Here is a 22,909-nt window from a genome sequence, read left to right on the forward strand (position 1 = left end):
GGAGCATGTTTTCCCTATCCTAACCAGCAAGAAAACTTGGCTCCAATTGCCAGGTTCCCATGGAGTGCAGAACTGAAGGGAATCATACTTTGCTCACCAATCAACTAGGTTGGGAGTGGGAAACATTGTGAGGGGCTGAAGGCCACATTACTTCAGGAGAAAGTGGTTGGGGGGCACATTACTATAGTGGACAAGGCTAGACGCAAATATGCTCAAGGCCAGAAATTTATAGAATCTCACACATAGAAAATCTCACACACTTTATAGATGCTTTCAGATCCACTATTTTAGGTGGGACTCAGTCATATTCCAGCAAATTCAAGTTGTACAATTGAAGCTGATAGTTCTTGGGCAACAAAACCATTCCCTGACCCCAAACCAGATGTTTTGTTATAAGGAAAATGATGAGGACATGTGATGGAAAGTGTGGGACAGTATTTGTTGAAAGCAACTTTTCTTCCTGCGTACAAATAAGGAGAATGGTCATCAAATATCCGATGCTGACTGCTGAATCAAGAGGCTACTGTATCAGACTCAGATACACATTGGCGACTGTCATTCTAATCAGTTGTTAGTCGCACAGTTGTCAGGAACGCTGTGGGATGGCTGTTGGTGTTGGCATGCTGACTTGCTTCCACTGTACTTGATTCAGCCTGAGGCAAGAAGTATATAGGATCAAGACTATTATATGCTGGCATAGTGGTCTGTAAAATCGGGAAAATATAACCTCATCTATATGAAGCTTTAAAAAAAGGAGAGCTGGGTTATTTTAATTTAGAAATAAATAAAATGACTAAGATGGGGAAATGATAAATGCTCTTGCACAGCTTCTATTCATTACAATGAGGCTTACACTGATGGATTGTGCCCCATGTCATTAACAATTTATACGGTAAGCAGTCACTTGTAGTAGAATGGAACAGAGGAGTCAGAAGCTGTATTTATATAATATAGTGGAAACTCTTTTATTAATAGAGCTCCCTTTGCCAAATGGAAACTCCTCTTTTGAAAGCTGTTTACAATCTTTTCCAAAGCTACTTAATGCTGCTTTTTTATCATGGCTAGAATTACACAGCTTTTGCTAAATGGAAAGTCTGGTTTTAAACATCTTCCATTTTGTTTGGTAGAATGTCTCATGTTTAATCCAACAGCTTCTGCTCAATGAAGTGTCTTTAGACCTAATGCCCGTGGCCTTTACCACAATAGATCTAGACAGATGGATAGGCAGGCCAGCAGATGACAGATAAATGATGGATAGATACCCATACAGAAAGACACACAAATGATCAAATGCACATAAACAGCAGCAAAAGTGTACTACAATAGCCTTTGCTTTTGTTCTGACAATCGCTTCTAAACTTATATTGCATAAGGAGAAGATGGTGTTAACTACATTATTATTATTATTATTATTATTATTATTATTATTATTGCCTCAATCCTAGTATCAAATTATCAGTGATAATGAAGATGAACAGCTGATGCCCAAGTGCTGGAAAATTTGAAATAGCCACATAATAATTCTGCTATCAGGCTATTTTGAGACCTGTCCCTTTTGAGCCATTTTCCACCAAGCGGGACTGAAATACTTTTTGTATAAACAGACAAGCTAGACTCTTTACAGTGATCCTGTCTCTCTAGTAGTGTTTGATGGGAGGTATAGGCAAAGAGGTTGGTCACCAATATGATGCCCCTATATGTTGTTGGAATCCAATGATTATTTTAATATAATAATAATAATAATAATAATAATAATAATGTCCTGAGTTCAACCATAGAATACCTTTTCTTAATGCCCCCACAAGCTTGAGGTATAGTAGAAATACCAGAGAAACAGTCTTCTCGGTGGTGGCCCCTTGTTTTTGGAATGTTCTGCCTGAGGGTGCGCTTCAACACTAGGCATTCCCGTTTTTCTCCTCCCAGGCTTATAAAACCCACTGCTTTTAAATTTCCTGTTTTAAATTAATTGTTTCTGTAGTTTTAAATGTGTTTTTCTTCTGTGGCTATTTAAGGTTGTCTTTATTATTTGTCTTGGTTTTTAGCTTCTTCCTGTAATGATTTGAACCTGCTTTCACACTTGCTGATGTGGGTTTTTGTTTCGTCACTCTCATTTTCTTTCCTCTCCTGTTTGTATGATGCCCATAGAGTAATTGGGCATGTAGCAAATTTAGTTAATAAAGAAAAATACATTACAATGGAACTCTGTGCTTGGGGTTCCCAGCATAATTCTCTTTTTATAAAAAAAACCTGTGAGGACATGTGGGGTATATGTGTATAGGCCCACTATTTCTACCACTCAGGTACCAGTCCTTCCAAGTGTTCCAATTTTCCAGGGATGTCCCTGATTTAGAGAAGCTGTCCCAGTTTCTGATTTTATCCCAGAATGTCCTGCTTTTCCTTAGGATGTCCTTATTTTCATTGGAAAAATGTTGGAGGGTATGGTAAGATGTCTACCTTTTCACTGGAGAAATGTTGGAGGCTATGAAGTACATGTCATAAAACTGAATATGTCCAGCTTTAATTCTGATTTAGCTGCTCCCACAGCAGAACAAATAAAGGAAAGAACAGTATTGATTTACAAGTATGGAATGTGTGTTGCCCAAAGGTATTTCTGCTAATGGTGAAGGAAGCTCTGAAATTATTCAAGAGACAGTGTCAATTATCAGGCTTTGGAAGGGGCAACACACCATTGCCAACAACTGAGAAAATGATGGGAGGGAAAAACATTAAGATTGTGTCCTGGTTTCCAAAGATAGTAAGTGAAGAACGTCTGGAAATGAATAAACAAATTGGGGGGGAAATGTTGATTTTAGCTCCATTTGGCCGTGCCTCACATATTGCTTCTTATGTTTCTTTCAATATGCAGCTTGGTCAATTGGTAATAAGATTATTTTAATTAAGGAAGAGAACTTGTGTGTGTGTAATTATTGTTCACCCTTCACCAGAAGGTCGCAAATGAGAGTTGCAGTGTCAGAAGCAGGTTTAAAAGTCAGAGTTAATATTTAGTGTAAATCATCCTTGCTTTCCCATTCCTGCTGCCCTGAAAACTCATTTAGGTAAGTTGGAAGAATTAGGGTGGCGACAGATGGTTGTATGGTGATTCAGCACAACCTAGCACAACCCAGAGGGATTTTTGTCTATTTTGGTTTGGAGTGGATTTAGTGACGCACGCACACACACGTGAGTCTAAATGGCACCAAATACATAGTTCCTTCAATTGCCACCAGAACCTAGGTGTGTTCCCCTCTGTTGGATTACAACAGCAATGTATGGAAGTGAGAGCTGGACCATAAAGAAGGCTGATCGCCGAAGAATTGATGCTTTTGAATTATGGTGCTGGAGGAGACTCTTGAGAGTCCCATGAACTGCAAGAAGAGCAAACCTATCCATTCTGAAGGAAATCAGCCCTGAGTGCTCACTGGAAGGACAGATCCTGAAGCTGAGGCTCCAGTACTTTGGCCACCTCATGAGAAGAGAAGACTCCCTGGAAAGACCCTGATGTTGGGAAAGATGGAGGGCACAAGGAGAAGGGGACAACAGAGGATGAAATGGTTGGACAGTGTTCTCGAAGCTACCAGCATGAGTTTGACCAAACTGCGGGAGGCAGTGAAAGACAGGAGTGCCTGGCGTGCTCTGGTCTATGGGGTCACGAAGAGTCGGACATGACTAAACGACTAAACAACAACAATGGTGCAATGTGCAAAAATGTATTTTGCCCTACTAGTACAGTGTATAGTAATATTTAGTAGACAGATAGGTGCTTGAAATTCAAAGGCAATCATTCATATAGCAAGCAAAAACAGACATATGCATCCCATTCTTATACTGATTTCGCTTGGCTTCCTGACTGGTGCAGCAGTCTCAGTTGATGATTGCAGAGAGTTGATCTCTGGATTGTCTCTTTTCATACCTGCAGCAGCATCCAATTGACTGACCATGTGTGTAGCAGGTGTTCTGCATGCAGAACGTCTCTGTTGTGAAATGTGAGCTGATTGTGGAGTCTTGACCACACAAAGACCAGTCACTCATTTATTAATGGCAAATCAAGTGTTTATAAAGCCCAGTTTAACATATATCGGTTATATTTAAATCAATCTAGTCAATTCCTCTGAAGAAGATAAGGGCACAGTCATTGGAGGAATGCATATAACTGTTTAGTCTGTGTGTTTACTGGTTTATAGGACACCTTAGCTGCACACAAACATAGTCTTTAATGTTAGGGAGGGATATATTTAGCCATTTTAGCAAGGAACTGTTGTTTTAATGCTTTTGCGTACAAGTTGTTGTTTGATTTGCATCTGGTCCAGCAACCCCTAATTCGGTAAATTCTCAAGTAAAGCTTTTATCTGGTCTTCTAAAAATACTCTGACTGCTTTCAAAGAAAGCAGAACAAAAGTACTCCCTTTAAATTCCAGGCACTATTCATCAGGATGTAAGAAGAGCAAAACCAAGTCCCGTTTGAGGCACAGAACTTTGATGTCTGTAAGAGATTTCCTGCAAATCAGACTACCATGGCCAAGTGTCATTTTTAGTCCACCTTCTCTGAAATAATTGAACTTAGATGAGGAGGAATTTCTGCTTTATTCTCTTGCCTGAGTGCTTTGATGAGCCAGCTGTCTGAACATCCTCATAGACCAAACTCACCATACTGATGGACAGGCATTTATTTTATGAAGACTTTCAGCTAAGCCGCAAAATGAGGAAATTATATTTGAAGAGGAACACTGAAGTTGGTGCTTTTTTGTCTCAAATTAGTATATGGATGATGAGGGGGGATGATAGAGGTGGTGATGGTGAGCTTTTGTAGCTCACTTCCAACAAGCTAACACATTTTACAGAACAAATACACTGTTAGCAGTCTGGGAAGGAATTATACACTAACCATAGATTCCTAAAAGTGCATTGAAAGCATTGGTATTTCAAGTGCCTTTTTAGAAACGGCAAGGGGGGGGGGAGAGATAAATATTTGAAGAGAGCAATTTCTATGCTGTACAACCCACCACAACAAATTAATAATCATTTGTCAAATTTAAGTTGAGTGGGGAAGTCTCCAAGCAGCAGGTGGGATCTGAGTGCAGATAGATCCCAGGGTGAGATTCCAGAAGTTCTCAAATATATCCATGCTTGTTCAGGTTCTTAAAAATTAACAGCATAAAGCTAATGAAAACTATGAACCCTGGTTGCATATGCTCATCCTTCCAGGTAAACATGTATCTAAGGAACTTCAAAAGTCAACTCTAGTCCCAAATCTCTGCTTTTTCCATTTGCAACCACTCATGCATTTATCTTCACACTGGGAAGCTAAATCAAAAAGGCAGTCTTGGATATATGAATTAAGACTTGTGCAACCTGTGCATCCTTCCCTTGTAGGTATTCAACAATCCGTACAATTTAATCATTGTATCGCAAATGTGACCATGTGAGTCATGGGTGCCCATCAAGTTTGGGTGGAAACAGGAGCAGGTCATCAAAAAAAGATGTAAAGCAAAGAAACAAGGGATAGTGAGACAGCAAAGTTGATGGATGCACAAGAAAGCATGACTGTGAGCTGGGGCAGAAGTGAGAATATACAAGGCAAAAACTGAACATGAAAACACAATGAAAGGGAAGGCTGAATAACTGTATGTGCACACAAGCTGATTTGAAAACAACAAAACATTGACTTAGATCCAGTACCATGAGAACAAGGACCAGCTCAGCCAGTCCTACAATTAGGCAGTATGAAGCTGTTCCTCATGAACCCGTTGGTTGTACCCTTTTGCTGAATGACAGAACTGTGTGTGCCCTATGGCTGGTTCTGCACCCCCATACCTAGCCTGACACTGTGGATGACACTATCCAATTATCAGTACTAGAGGAAGATTCAACTGTTAGTTCAGTTAGCTTCTGTACATGGAATAGGAAGGGACCATTTTGTCCCCCATCTCAGTCAGCAAGATGTCTTGGGTTGGCTTTGAGGACTAGCAAACTGGGAAAATGCCATCTTTAAAGAAGTTATATCAGATGGATCTCATCATGACATGCATCTACAAGATAATGTGCTTGTACGCACATGACTCTAAAAGGCAGAATTTATCAGTCTGATATTGGTCTCCTCACTCCAAGAGCAGAGGCCTATCAGTTTCAGTTTCTTGGCTAGCTTCCTTGTAATAAATATAGGCTTGGTGTATAATAAAAACCAGATGAGTAGCTCTCAAGCTACAGATGTCTTCTTTTTCTTGTGATTCCAGCTAAGATTGTTCTTACTCTGCATAATCTCCCACAGCTGCCAAAAATCCATCTTATCTTTGCATGAGGTGAAATTTCCATTAGCAGCTATTATGGTAGCAGGGGTCAGACATCCAGTGTCAGATGAGCTGCTAAAAAGAAAATGTAGGCAATGAAAGAAAGTTTGAGCTGAGATGGAATATATATTTTTTAAAAAGGAAATCCACACAAAATTATTAAACCAAATTAACAAGCATGCAATAATGTATTGACAATGTTGCTGATGCCACTGAAGGGGAAAAAAGGTATATCCACAAAATGGAATAATATTTAAATGGTTAAAAAAATAATAATGGAAGGTCCATAGCTCAGTGGTAGAGCACATAGTTTGCAGAAGGTCTAACATTTAATCCTTGGCATCTTCAGAGAGGATTGGGCTAGGAAATAAGCTCTTGCCTGAAAAACCTCTGATAGCTGCTTCCAGTCAACACAGACAATGCTGAGCTACACGGGCCAATAACTTAAAGCTGAAGAGCATAACGTGTTCCTATTATGTTCCACTTTCAATATGTAAAAGGAGCTATCTTTTGAAATTTGCACTTCTCTGAATCTTATGCTCTATTTTCCAAATAATGCACACAAAAAGGTGTATATTAAGAGAATATATGTGTGTAAAATGCATAGAAAAGATACCATAAAAGACATTATAATAGGCATGATAGCATGTAAATATGTGTACATTAAGATAAATTTACACAACAATTCATGGACTTTTAAAATAAAAAATAAAATAAAAATCACAAGCTGTTGCAGAAATGTGGGGAACTGACCTTAAGATTGGCAAAATGACAAACCCAAGAGAAACAAAAATTGACAAATTTGACCATCCCTAATATCCAGCAGGTGTTTCATTTTCTTTTCTGCAGAAAATATCCAGTGTCAGCATTGCAAAGCATTAAATAGCTGACATGTCAAAAAGTATGAAAGAGATTTTCAAAGGAACAAGGAATGGACAGCCATCTGTGAGACTTTTCCTTGACTTCGTTGGTTATGAATGACATAACGTTGCTATGCCAGCAGTGCAGTGTACGTTTTCCCCCCTCAGTCACTGTATCTTCAGCAAATGATAAGTGTGAAGTGGATCCCAGTTCCATGAATGCAATTTGTGGCTTGCATTTAACTAGTAAAATATCCCAAACACAACTTTTTGATCTTTCAGTTACAACTAGAGACATTTTCAGGAAACTATCGCTTTACGTGTTCTCATAAACTAGAAAAATGTCTGTTTTTGTTTCATTCTTGCAGTGAAAGACGACCAATAGTTACTCATTGGTTTCCTCGTGTACATTTATTGGGCTGATAAAGACTGCAAGATGTAGTGAAAGAAACTCTCGGTTTATTTTACTTTGGCAATAATAAGAGCATGTAGCCAATTTTAAAAGCCTAAATAAAGCCAGAAGAAAATAATTGGTATATCCTGATATAACCAGTACACACAGAGAGACAGACATGCACACACACACACACACTCCACTCATTCTTTTACAGGTACCTTCCAGAAATACAGCCAATCTTTTTTTTACTAGCCAACTGTTTTTAATTCTTTGCCTCTTATTTTTAGGGTTATTACAGCAAAAATTTCATTGGAACCATAGGAGCTTTGGTAATGGAAGTGAAGAAATAACTTATATGGTACCACAAAGATACAAATTTTTAAAAAGAACCATTGACCAACAATGCGCCCAACTCAGATATCATGTTCTCTTCATACTTCAAGGAATATGCCTTAGAGAGTAGCCAGTGGTGAGGCATGGGTCTTGTTTAAGCAGTGGCTCTGCTCAAATTTAAATGCGCCTGCTAGTGCTACACTCTTACAGTCAACTAAAAAGAAGCTTCATATCTAACCACAGAAATCTGCTCCACCTCCACTATTCATTTTTCCATTCTGTAACAGTCCACAGGGCACATGAAAAGTACTTGATGCTTTTTCAAATTACTAGCTATAAATTTTATTTTAAAAAATATGAACAGATTTCAGTCCAGCCTGCAGAGTTGAAGTGAAGGTCATTACATGCCAGCAGTCTAAGAATGGCTGTAATTATACCTTTTTATACTATTTTTCTGGTGCTATATAGAACGCATCATAAAAACACAGGAAACATTAATCTACAGATTACTGTTATAAGCAGAAAATGTCTCCCCCCAATTAAAAATAGCCTTAACCTTTTACCATTTTTATTTAAAATAAAAACAAAAACACTTTTCCCTTTAGAAGCATGCGTATTTCCTTTAAATACCCATTACCTAAATGAGTGGGGGCCAAAAATCACTTAAAATACCATGCATAGGCATGTATTGATTTAGTTACATTGATATCCATGGTACTAAGTTGACTTAGTTGCATAGGTTTAAATTGGGTAGCAATGCAAATTAATTTTCTGTCTTACATTTCTTCCAATTATTGGATTGTAATAGCATTGATTGCCATCAAATTAAAAATGAAATTACAGAACTGAAAATGATGCCCCAAGCTGGGTGTCTATCATAGCCCAGGGGTGCTTTAGTAAAGCACACACAGGAAGAACATAAGGAACTGCCTTAAACTGAATGGTCCCTCTAGCTGAGTATTGTCTATATTGGCTAGTACATCAAGAGATGCCAGGCATTGAACTTGGAAGGATGAGCTCTACAGCTGAGCTATGGCTACTTAGATCTCATTTGCTGGATAGGGACAAGTGAATCGAATCCACTTGTATTGATCAGAAGCTTCACTTTGGCTTCATAGTACATGCAACTTGTCAGATTCATTTCAGTGGAAGGAACAGGTAAAACCACTAGCCACAACAGCATACCAATAGTGGAAGGAGGGTCCTTCCATTATGTACTGGGAGGTGACAGTAGCAGTGGTACGACTGCAGGGTTGCTGAGTGGATGCCCTGATTATATCAGTAGTCTACACACCCACCAGCTTCACACCTCCGCTGATGCCTCTCAGCACCACAAGATATTTCTAGTGCCATGCTGGGCAGCTTCCACTTTTGCCCAATGAACCACCCCATTAGCTAGCACTCATCTCTGCATATAACATAGGTCAGCGTGAGGGTTTACTAGGTTCCTATAGACAATGTAAACAGGAACAGAAATCCAAGCTATAAAGAAGAAGAAAAAGCACGACTGGTGTTTACTAAATACAATGCAAAGCAAATGCCCACAATGTTTCAATACCAAAATTCAAAGCAACTGCCCACGGGACGTCAACCACAACAGGGGGTAATAATTACCAATCAGAGATGGTTCACTGAAAGCAAATGGTGGATGACCAGTCCTCTGATCTTCAGGCAGAAGTGGGTTCTGGACCTTCTCCTGTCAGTCCAGGATAAGGCATCATCTATGGAACAGGCCGGCCACCCTGCATTATGTCACCCACTGAGTTCTACTTCAAAGTCTCTTCTTCAGTTGACACAACTTGAACTAATTGCATCCTATATTCTTGTTTGCTTACCTTATGTTTTTTTTTCTCTTGCCTTTTTATAACATTTGTTTTCTCCTTATGCTAGAATCTTCCATCCCCTGTGCTTGCAAAAACTGGCTGAAGACCTCATGGCACACTTGCATTATTTCTTCTCCTGTTATCTATGTGGTGTGATAACTGCACAAATGGTCTCTGTAAGCATACAGGTGAAGGAGGAAGCATTTCTAACTTGTAAATTAAAGCCATTGTCTTTCAGCTGTTTTCTAGTACCTCTGATCATCCACATTGAATATCCCCTATTTGTTCTTTTCTCCTCTCTCTCACACACATCACGCTTCCCTTTCTGCTCCTTCCAAATTGTGCCATCTCTGCATGGCCTTCCTTGATTTAGTTCAGACATCAGCTTGGCAGTCCAGACATACCTCTGCATAGTCCACCTGTCTTTAAACTGTGGTTAACAGCACAAAGCTCTACACAGACTGAGAACCAAAGGTTTGCCCACGTCAGGCTAGTTTTGCTCATACCAAAAGTGTTGTTCATGCCAAGCCAGGTTGGCCAGGCCAACTTAACCAAGCCTTCATATGCATCTCTACTTCTTCCATTGAAATGAATAGAAAAGAATCACTAGCAAATAGAATTCAAGTTCTGCATTCAAACCCATTCATCCACAAGGAATCATTAAACTTAAGTATCTGGCTATAAGACAATAGGCCCACTTTTGAGCAGGAACTGAAAGAAATAAAGCCAGAAATAAGAAGGTTTACCTGACAACATCAAGACTACATTCAATAGATTGGTTTTTAAAGAATTGGCTTATGATTACTAGACAGCACTCAAGAGTTCTGGGCTGGAGCAGACTATATGTAATTTATAGCATTATTTATCCAGTATCTCTTTTATCAACCTATGTGGTCCATCTTGAAGTAATTGTTTTTCTCTGTAAATGCATCTTCATTTTATCTCCATCTGTTTTTCAGATCAATGATTTTTTTTTTTTATGAAAAAGGGATTGTTCTGGTTTTGACTATTTATTCCACATATACACACCCATGACCACTGAGTGCATACTGCTATTTATGGCAGAATGTCTATTAATTAAAGGTTCAGAAATGCCTTTAATTGCGATAGAAATCTATCAGCCTTCAGGTATATAGCATTAAATTGTCTTCTTTACCAATGGGGATAACTTAATAACTTAAATTAATAGTGAAGATATCTGTATTGGAATATATGAAAAGTCATCTCCATTTTTTCAAATGCAAGTAACAAAAGATGGAATTATATATACGGTAATTATTACCATATTTTATATGGATAAAGCACCTTCTTGTGAATTAGTTCTCTCGAAGCACATCACATGGCATGCCCCCTTTTCTCATTCTACAAAGAACCTGAAACAAATAAAAACACACTGAGTACAATTTTACTCAAGTCATATTTGTTGTCACAGATCAAACTTTATGGAAAATAGACACAAATCATGTACCAAATAAAGAACCTTTATGAGCACAATGGAACAACAACAACAACAACAACAAAATGCATACCTTTAGCCCATAAGGTTCAACAATAATGTTGAACACTCCCCGTTGTCTTTTTCTTTGACTAGTGCTTACTTACACACCTGGCCCCTACTCTTACCTGGGAGCTTAGGGGAGTCACTTTCTCCAAGGTCTGATGGACCTCCTGTTTCAAACACTAGAGACAAATCTCCAGCTGTATTTACTTACCATTAGTTCCTACCAAGGAAATCAATCACCCATGTCTATTAACAAGACATTATCCTATTGAAGTAAGGTCAGCTTCTTATAACATCATACACCCTTAGGAAAGGAACCATAGCTCAGCCACAGAGAAGATGCTTTGAATGCACAAGGTCCCAGGCTCAATCCCCAGCATCTACGTGTCAGGCTGAGAGAGCCCTGTCTGAAACCCATGACAGCCACTGCCGGTCAGTGTAGACCAAAATGAGCTAGATCTGACTCAGTATAAGGGAATTTCCTATATTCCTATAATAGGTAATTCCTAGAAGAAAATGTGATTGTATATACTGGGGGGAAATAATCACACATAATTATAATTAATCCAGCCTGCAACAGTATTATTCCATGTGACATTATTACTCAGTAACCCACTGACCTAGTTTCAGTGCACAGAGTTCACATCATCTACTGAAGCAGACTTGTAATGAAGTTTAAAGATACGTGAAAGAAATTATCTGACCTACAGTGCCAGACTGGGCAGTACTAATCTGCCATGAGTTATAGCTATTTTGTCAATCACTAAGGATTAAACAGATGTAGAATGATAGTATTTTAGTGCTTCCTCGGATTCTGTAATCAGGTTTCAGCCTTTAGTGTTCAGTCACTTGCCCTTCCTGTTTCATGTGGTAAAGAGGGCGGGGGAGGGGAGGGGGATGGTGAGAGAGAGAGAGAGAGAGAGAGAGAGAGAGAGGGAGAGAGAGAGAGAGAGAATATATGGACTGATTGTGAGGTACAGCACCTAAAAAAATTCTCGTGACAAAATATATACTTTTTTTAACCAATTCAAAACGTCATATATTCTTGCCAGTTCTCCCTGTATTTATACAAAGGATGCAGCCATCTACATGCCAAGTACAATGGATGCACATTATAATAAAGAACACAATGGGAAAGCCATTGTTCTGTTCTGCTGAAGGACAATGTTACCAGTATGACTGAAATGTTCTAAAATCACACTTTCTAAATATCTGCATGTATTTGCCTTGCAGGAGGAAGCCAAATCTCTCCTCCCCACCCTCGCCCCATTTAAGAGATGGTGAAAGATTGATTCTGACTTTGTAAATGTTGTTCATGACTTGGTGATTCAGCCCATTTTTCTGCAAAGCAATCCTAAGTTCTCATTCAGAAACTATTCACAATTTATTAATATGTTCATTCATAGGCATTTATAGCCCACCATTCACCATGCAGTCCCAGAACAGGCTACTTACAGCTCAATACAATTAAACACAAAAACATTAAATGGGAAGGATTTCCAGAGCTCCTTGTTGATGTCACACATCGGTGCTCAGTGCCTGAAGAATGAAACAAGTAATTGGAAGAGCTATTGGTGCCTTCTTTGAGGACTTATTAAGATGGTCCAACGAGAGGCAGTCGGATCTTTTGGCTTTTATTTATTTTATTTTATTTCATCATCATCATTATTATTATTATTATTATTATTATTATTATTATTATTATACCCTATTCCTGGGGTCTCATGGCAGTTCACAGAATAAAATCAAGATATAAAACCACAAAATACCTAATAAAAACAACAATAGCCCAAATGCCTCAAGCTGACCCACAAAGCCTCCCTGTTGAAAGTCCCAGTTGGCCTGTGGAATGGAAAACTGACCCAGGGGATTACCGCCTTTGCCCACTGGCTAGGAAAAAAAGCAGTTCCTTGGTTTTCTGAGCTGCCAGAATTTAACTGTCTGAGATGGCTAAAGTACAGGTGGCAGCCTACTTGTAACAGATCTGACCCAACACAACTTGGAGCTCCATCTGTAAGCCTGCCCACCTAGCTTCCTTGGGCCACCCTGCTAGCTTGGCTCTCATCCCCTCTGCCTCTTCATCCCCAAATACCTTCAGAGACTGCTTTGTCCCTTATGATGTTTAACATGAACCAAAGGATTGTACATTTTAAGCCACGAGCTTTCTTCAAATTATGTCCACATTTTGTTGAGCATTGCCAATCACATTGGATTCATAATTGGAACCACAGGCTGCTGTGGTACCCTTGGAGGCTTCAATATAGGAGAAATGAATGAAACCACTTGACCACAGGATATTTTAAAAGTCATTGTAAATACAGTGAAATGGGTGATATAATATGTTGCTCATGTGACCATTTTCCACCGGGATGAAATCACGACTTTCTACTGGAACTGACTTTGTTAGTTCAGGGAGCCATTGCTGACTTCTACTGTGTATATTTCTATTATTTTCTTAGTCTGGGTGGCAAAGGCCATTAAGTAAAAGAATTGCCATGCTCCATTTCTTCTTTGGAGTAGGCATTTGTGCCCCTTGCTATGCGGCTTATCTGGCACCTTCTTTATGGTCATTCTAGTGCCAGGTGAATTTTTGTTCGTTCTCTTGGGCCTTCAAAAAACAACAACAAATTGTGATTTTACAGTTTTGAACCACCGTTTATATGCTGCGTAATTTAGTCATCTGGTTTTACTCCATCGGCTGGAAACGTTTGGCTGCAAGGTGTTATTTTATATTTGCTTTTTACGACGCAACCTTTTAGTATTTTAATTGTTATTGTATTGTGTTACGTCACCCTGAAAATTAGTGAACAATGTAATTGGGCAATCTTATATACTGTAACTATAAGAAATAAATAAATATGAGTGCAAGATCTAAACATTAAGAATACAGTGCAGAAGAACTATGTAGGAGAAAGACATGATTGTGAAACATCTCAAGGTGAAGAAAGGTTTTGTTTAAAGTCAACTCAGAAGTTCAAGCTTATTTCTTCCTTCTGCTTCCTTATCTATAAACATACCAGCAAAGATTACCCGATGATTTCACAACAATCATGTGAATGGGGATTGGGTTGGGGGGGGGCAGGCCTAAGGTTCATGCACAGCTCCATAGGACTATCAGAGCTCTGCGAAACATTGATGGATCACATTGCAAGTATTTACCATTCAGACTACTATTATTGCAATTAGTAGCTCACTAAAAGGAAACTCAGAGTATGTGCTTGACAGTGTTTGTATAACAAAAGCAGAGGCAAAAACGACTTGCCCCTGTAGCTGGATATGAAAACTAAACAGCTGGGGAACTGAAGAGCTGAATTATTTATATACAGAGGTATTAAAAGTAAATAAAAAGCCACATAGTAAGCTCAGCAATTTCATTTGTCTTTTCTGAACTCCCTTCTCTCTTACAACAGAGCATTTTGTTAAAATAGAATACAGAGACATTCAAGTGGGATACTACTATTTTGGCATGTGCAAAAAGAAATGTTGACACATAACTCATTTTTTAAAATTGGGCACTATTAGCAAGTGCTTATGAAATGCTCATTAGAGTTTTCAGAACTAATGTGTTAAAAAAAAACACCTCTCAAAATCCAATGTATTTAGCTCAGCTCCATGTTCTCTGTATTATGCACTTAAGGATGTGTGCATTTATGTATTATATTAATAATAATAATAATAATAATATTTTAAACTGCCCTTCAACTGATGGTCTCAGGATGCATAAAGTAATAGAGTAAAATGTAACATAAAATCAACAACAAAACCATAAAATTCTATTGTAAATCACTGCAGGATGCCTCACATGAGGCATAAAGCCGGATGAACCACATGACTTTAATAGGCAATAAAAAGACATCAACAAGAGGACAAATGTATCTCTAATGAAAGAGAGTACCATAAATGGGGTGCCATAATCAGAAGGCCCTGCTATATATCAATTTGGAATATTATCAATGGAACTGTATGTATGCAATATGGGAAAACTTTCACATACTGACACATCTAGTATAGCAATTATGATCTGCCATCTGAAGAAAATAATGTTAAGAGGAAAATACTCTTTTTGAATTTCATAACAAAGGATTATGCCTGTTTCTGTGAGACGTTGTCTTTCTTTTACAGATTTTCTAAAAATCCATCAATAATCTATAAATCATATATGGCTAAAAACTTAGGGTAGATTCCCCCCCTTAAATACCACCTTAATTCTCTACCATTTAAGATATATGGACTTTGAGCATTCAGGAGAGAAACACAGTGTCCATGAGAAGAAATGGGAAGGATCCCCAAAAAGGTGAGATCAGGCTTCCTTCATAAAGGGAAAAAATGCAGGATCATAAACTTGGAAACATTGCTGAGGGTCCTCTAGTTCAATCCCTTGGTGGTGATAGTGTAGCTCCACCATTCCTAACAGATGCACATTTGTTCTTTTTTTAAGAAGATATCTCCAGAGATAGGCAATCTGCAATCTTTTTCAGGAATCTGCTTCCATTGTCCAATAGCTTATCTTTTTAAAATACATACATTATGTTTCCCCTAATATTCAGATTTTCATTACCTCATCGACCTTTTTAGAGTCAGGATCACAGTGTTAAATGCAGCATCCCAGTATATGCAACACCTCAGTTGAACTCAGAGTATGTTTCCCACGGGTGCAAAACTCTCTGCTACATATGTGAGAAGTCAAAATATAAATAAAAGAAAGAAAGAACCCCCTCTCACCATCATATAAACTCTTAATGTTCATACATATATATATATGAATATTTGTGATGAACAAAACAGGATTTTTTATGTTGGTAGTTGATGCTAAGTGATTATGGTGCTCATCAACGTTGCCGTCATGACTGAGTATTCAGCAAACAAAGCCTTTCTGAGCATCCCATTCTCAAATCTCTTTAACTCCCACCTTGGAAACAACATTGTGCCATTTTTATCAGAGCAGCTGATGAAGATGGAAGCCAAATGTTTTGCCACACAGATAAAAACATGCTTGCAATTAATACTTGTTAATTTCAGTAATGTACAGTGGTACCTTGATTTGCAACCGTTTTGGATTACAACCATTTTGGATTACAACCACGTCAAACCCGGAAGTGCGTGTCCCTTTTTTTTTATTACAACCCACTTTTATTTTATTTTTTGGATTACAACCCTTTTTTTGGGGGGGGGAGGCCCCATTGGCGAAAGTGCGCATTGGGTTACAACCTGTTTTGGTTTACAACCGGACCTCCGGAACAGATTATGGTTGTAAACCAAGGTACCACTGTATATATTTTGTTAGTGGTTAATGGAGTCCTAAAAGGGATTCAGAGCAGGCTTGTGTTAAGTGGAGTTTGATGCTTTGGTATCAGGTTTTTTTTAAAGTCATCATAAAAAAACTGTCAGCACTTTAGTGTGCATTTCTCTTAATATACACATTACTGTAGGTTCTTTTGCCTAACATGCACATCTTTGCAAGTAATTTCCTCTAAAATGCTTACCCTTACATTCAAAGCCCTGGGGCCCGAATGTCGGAGAGAATGCCTGCTCCCATATAGACCCGCCCATGACTTGAAATCTGCAGACAAGGCCCTCTTCATAGGAGGAGGTACATATAGCGCAAGAGAAGGAGTCTGCATGTGGGGAATTCCCACCTCACTGAGGCCTCTTCATTTTATTCTTTCAGGAAACAGATTGAGCTGTGTCTGCTTTAGCAGACTTTTGGAGGGGATGCGGTGAAGAGTTGTTAGTTGATATACAATTGGACTGGTCTGGAAGTGTCAAATGATTCAAAGCTGCCTTTTCCTATTGTGTTTTACATTTATGATTTATATATATATATTTCACCTGTATTTTATGGTATTGCTTTCATGTTTTTGTTGAGGTATACTTATCACCAAAGGGCAACACACAGGACTGGTAAATCAATCAATAATATAATGCTATTTAACATATCCACAATGTACACATTTTAAAGCACAATACCCCATAATATGCAGATTCCTGCACGCATTATTTGGCTGAAGAACTGCATCATAGAAATTTGGAATACAGTATATGGATTTCAAAAAAGAGCTGTGCTTTAGTCCGCATGTTGGTTCAGCTCATGTAAATTAGGTGCATTCACATCAAAATGGAAACCAAACCAAATGTCTCCCCATCCCTAATATGAAACAGTATTCATACATTCAATTTCCTGCACCCACCCCACAGTCTAGATCAAGAATAATCCCGGGAGAGCTGCAACAGCACCAAGGTTTACAAGGGCCTTGAGAGGGACTGTACAATGCAAAGAAAACCTTTATTACTGTGCAGCTGTTGGGTTCCGTGAAAATAAAAAAGGATATTTGTAAGGGTGCTTTGATGTGAATGCTCAGCTAATGGCAGGGGTCTGGATATAACAAAGAAGGTGGAATGATTACAGTCATGTTCCTCTTTTCAGGTCTGAATCCACTTTTTTTTTGGTCCCAAATATGTGCTTCAGCAGCCCTTCATACAATAGCTCTGGTTATTATTTCAGCCTGAATGAAGTCACCTGAAATACATCTTATAAGTTCTCTAAAACATGTGATCTCTGATCTAGTTCCACCAACATCTTTATTATCCTATATTATCAAAATTTAATAGTCCATATAATGACCTTGTGTTTCAGATCTGATGCCAAATATATCTGATTTTCTTTCCTGGCATTTCAGGTGCTCTAGGGAGTAATCCAAGTACATCTCAGCACTGCTATTTTGGAAGGTTTCCATGTTCATATGAACATGGATGAGGTTTCCACATAAGGTAAAGCTGTGGGGAAATATGAGAGCAATGGGAGATGGGGCAGAGGTAAAGAAAAGTGCAGAAGGGGTGGGGAGGAACTTACTAAAAGAAGGTTGAAATGACTACATATCTCACACACACTCACCATTTGGAACCATTGCTGAAACATGGGTAACATTAAACAAATGGCTCGGCCACTTTTCTTTTTCCAGGAATAAGGTAATGGATAGCAGGCTGCCTTGGATCGGTCTTGCCAAAATGTTAAATTTGACTACTGGTCATTTCAACTTCTCATGTTTGTTCACCTTAACTAACCTATAGAGGCAGGCTAGTATAATTCATGTTGCACCGATGAAAACAGAGGCCTGACATGATTACTTCCCTAAGGCCACAAAAAGATTTCATAATGTAAAGGGGGCTCATGAACTTCAGTTCTTGAAGTTGTAAGCCTGGCTTTCTAGACTAGCACCAGACAGCTTCCCACACCCCATGAAGGTTTGTTTATCCTTCTCTTGCTGCAATCCCTCCTCTTTTTCTGACCTGAGAAATTGAGAAAGATGTTGGAAAATAGATGGGGGCAGAGATGTAAGAAACCCTCCTCCTCTTCATCCTGAAAGGCACAAGCACAGAGTTAGTGATGGGAAAGTATAAGAGGAAGATCCTTGGCCAACCTCTACCTCAACCAGCTCCTCCTCCGGTCCTGGTTGCCTCATCTCAGCTCCCTCCATCTTCATCCCTGTACCTAACACTGGAATTATGGATTCAAGAGTAGGAGACAAGCCAGATTTTTGCAGATGGAGTAGGCAAGAGGGAAGCTGCTCCCAGCTAGCCTCTGCTGCAGTTGTGCCACTACCACAAAGAAAGCGGCCCACCAATCCTTGTCAAAAAGCAAGCGGGGGGGGGCCTACCCAATCCCCTTCTGACACTGTGGGGTGGATGGGATTAGACTGAGGGCTGCATCTGGTTCATGGACATGGAGGCTTCCCACCCCAGATCTAGACCACCACACCCTTTTGCAGAAATGCTTTAGCGTACAAAGTTTCCATCAATTTCTGAGTAATCCTCCTTCAATGGTTAATAGGGTATTTAATTTCTTTAGCTCTCAGAGATGCTAGGCATGTGTAGCTAGTGAAGAATAAAAGTCCTTAACAGTAAACTCTTAATATCCAGCAGAAAATTCTGATATTGCTAATTTTCAGTGCTGATTCGTATTGTTTTGCAAGAACCTCATAAGCAGAAATGCCTTCCATATCTAATTCCCTGCTTGTGCTGTAATGCTCAGTGTGGGGTTCACAAATTTCATCACTGATGTAATCTATGTGTTCCTGCAGTGATCAGGAATGCCAACCATGTCTCCTCCAGTCAAACAAAACTAGTTATTGCTTATTTATGTGTAAGCATATTCACATTCAAAATTGCCTAGGAAATAGCATTGTAGCTGATACACACGCGCGCGCGCGCGCGCGCGCACGCACACACACACTTAACTCCCCCTGAAAAAAATAAACGGGGAAATCTCAAATGCCACTTACCAATAAACTCCTCCAGCATTACTTCCAACTTTCTTTGCACATTTTCTTTGCTCTGTCTTTTCTATCTTTTGCTATGACATTTCTCTCTCTAATTTTATCAGTAACAAGCCTTGAATAGTAGCATGGCAGTCTACAAGCAGTCTTTGCACAGAGATGAAAATCAGACTTTTCTAAGAATAACTTTTGAATTATTGATATGTTCAAAGAATACTTAGACTCAGCAGAAACTCAACCATTTAAAAAAAGAGTATTGAGCAGCATATATTTCTTTACATCATCCTACAGTTTAGCAGCTAAATCTACATCTGACTCAACTTATAGGCAGGTAGAGTTTGCCAACCTGCACGATCACTTTATTTATTTGAGGCAAGCGAAAGTGGAAGAGATTTAAGCATGGAGTATGTTCATGTTAGAAAACTTGAGTGGCCACTTATCACCAGAAAAGAAGATATATATTGCTCAAAAAGAAAATAAATGCAGACACATATTTGCATAAAGTTTGCATATGCTAATAATATATGCAGAGATACAAATTACAATATAATATATATAACTGGTCATATCGGGATATATTGTCATCAGGTAACACTCCTTCCCACCCCAGCTGTGCTTGTTTAGCCTGCTGTCCAACTACGAAAATTTGATGGGAAATTCATCGCCCTTCTTCTTCAAGGCCCTTCCTCCACATAGATCTTTATCTTTAGATGAGACATCCCTTCACACAGAGCAATGGTTCACAAACTGTGTTTTGGGTACCACCAGTGGTCCATGAGCTTCATTCAGGTGGTGAGTGGAATGTATGCATTAAATATTCATATTTAATTGTATTTTATTGTTTATTTTTAAACTTTTTGATGGTTAATATATGAGAAACAGGTTTCTCTTTTTCATATTTTTGCACATAGGTGAATGCAAACAAAGCACTTAAACCCAACGTCTCATGTGCAAAGCTTGCATATGTGCAAAAACGCTGGATTTCTGTTTAAGATATATGCAAATGCGTGCAAGCAGGAGAAGAATGGGTTCCACTCATATGTAGAGATGGAGGAGAAATATGAAACAGTTCCCATTAAAAAGAGAACTTGCTTAATTTGCACTTTCTACAACAAGATGCTCGCTGAAACACAATTATCCTTCCAAAATTCACACTTCTCTGAATTTTGCAGTCCAGTTCTCCAGACAAGGAACATGTACAAAAAAATCATATACTTGTGTAAAGTGTGCATATAAATGCATACGTTAGTGAAAATATCATACAAATTCATTATGCCAGGGAAAATCACATCCCAAAAAGTGACAGCCGCATACAAAAACATTACAACAGTCAAACATCCTGAGCTTTGATATCACAATCCCCAAACAATCTGGAGAAAGCTGATAAGGAGTCTCATGCTTTATGTAGGAAAAACTAAGATATTGTTGTGTTTTGCAAAACACTTGTTTCAGAGTAAATAGTTTCCAGCTGATCCTTTGTAGAGAACTTTGTAGTAAGTGGTTTGAAAACTCCAACTAAATACTCTGAGCTCATCCCTCTTCCCAACAAGCATAAAATGTTTTTGCACAAGTATGGTAAGAGTGCTCTGAAGATAAGGCACATTCAGCATTCAAGCAGAAATGTTCTCAACTTTGGGGCACCAGCTCAGGAAAACCTTATCTTCAGGCTCTGTGGATTATTCCCGTCACATCATAATAATTTGTAGCCCTCAAGCTATTAACCAAGGTCTGTTGCTCATTCACCATCAAACTCGGCACAGTGAATCTATCAAGGAATGAATTTTCTGCACATCTTAAAGTGTACCTCCTGCACAATTTCAGTTTTCAAAGCTGGACCCCTATTGCTTTATTTGGTTTCCATGGCTTTATGTTTTATGACAGTGTGATTAACAATTCAGTTTTGCTACCACTGCAAACAACATGTAAGATATTCCATATGGTGACTGCCGACAGTACTACAGACCCTGTCTATAGGCAAGAACCAAACACCTGTAACTGTAATGATAGATGGATTACTGCTCAGCATGAATTTACAGTAGGCAGTTAGCAAGCTATGTAAGTATCCAGCAATACAGCTGGTCTATGAGTTGAATGTAGCTTCTCAGCATTTGTCTACATAAATAAAAGTAAAAGCTGCATGCCTTTATTTCAGGTCTATTTGGCTCCAACAGTCCTCTGATGGCTGAGTGATATTGGAAATTTGGCTGGAGGACTGTTTGCATTTCCCCCTACAAATCAAGCACAAAGCAGAATTTAGGGGACCTAGGTGCACTCAGTCTCTAGTAGCTTTGTTATGAATTTCAAGGACCAGTTCCCCATGATCCTGGCTTCTTCTCGGTAATCACAGTTCAACCAAACCACAGGTCCTCATGTTCAGACATCTTGGAGATCTTTGAATCTCTTCCTCTGGTATGCATAAAAAGGGTGTGTGTGCAAGCCTGAGGCTCATGCGGGATCATTCATATAGCAGGGAACCGTCATTTCTCATTTTATCTGACGCAAACCTGTTTGTGTGTGTATTCACACGTCACTGCTGTATGAAACCAATTCAATGTTGTATGGACGTCCAATCATTGATGAAGTCCATTTCCTCTCAAAAGGACTCCATCAAATTTCAGCACATATTTAGCATTTTAATGTTCCAAACTTTGTGGTATGTTTGTGTGTGTATTCACACGTCACTGCTGTATGAAACCAATTCAATGTTGTATGGACGTCCAGTCATTGATGAAGTCCATTTCCTCTCAAAAGGACTCCATCAAATTTCAGCACATATTTAGCATTTTAATGTTCCAAACTTTGTGGTATGTTTAAAAATTATATTTTGCAATGCCAAGAAATAAATTTTCAGTCCTGGTGTAATTATTTTTCATCCTTCTTCAAATGCCACTCTTAATCTTTTATTTTTATGTGTCACTGTAGTTCGGCGTTGTTTACTAGCTATGGCATCATTTTGACTTCCAACATCTAAGCCAATGGATCTTGATTTCTCATCTTGCATTTAAGTTGTGATTATGTATTTATTCATGTGTTATATTTTTATAGGTTCAAATGCCCTTATGCTGTCTATGAATCTTATATATGAATTTACAAGCTTAAAACTGGAACCTAAGTCTTGATTTTTAAGAGGCCCTATTAGGCAAAATGTGTGATCTCATGATTCCTGGATACTGTAAAATTTGGTTTTGGTTGGAAGACAAGGGTTTGAGTATTATTCAGACAGTAAAATTTGTAATTTTCCAGAGGTTTGCCAAGCAACAAGCCTCAAGTGTTTCAAATCTCCCACAGTCCTTTAGATATAGCATAAAGGGATTTTCGTAAATTACCCACCAGATCTTCTACCACAGATCTCAAAACACGATCATGGCAAGCATGACATTTATAGACAATAAACTTGTTTTAAATTCCACAGTGTAACAAATACTGTAATATTAGAGA

General features: G+C 38.7%; 1 long non-coding RNA gene across 2 annotated transcripts in view; it reads left to right on the forward strand.

The window, feature by feature from the left end:
- The window catches only part of LOC310686569, a 62,762-nt gene that overhangs the window by 12,974 nt on the left and 26,879 nt on the right, over positions 1-22,909 (forward strand). The window contains exons 2-3 of one of the 2 annotated variants that reach the window (XR_014515996.1): positions 17,876-17,966; positions 20,082-20,154. This is a non-coding gene — a long non-coding RNA (uncharacterized lncRNA). Of the gene's footprint in view, positions 1-17,875; positions 17,967-20,081; positions 20,155-22,909 lie in introns of those variants that run through there. The other variant, XR_014515995.1, reaches the window with a different exon arrangement.

Source organism: Podarcis liolepis, assembly GCF_965112155.1.
Source record: "Podarcis liolepis genome assembly, chromosome: 9".
NCBI lineage: Eukaryota > Metazoa > Chordata > Lepidosauria > Squamata > Lacertidae > Podarcis > Podarcis liolepis.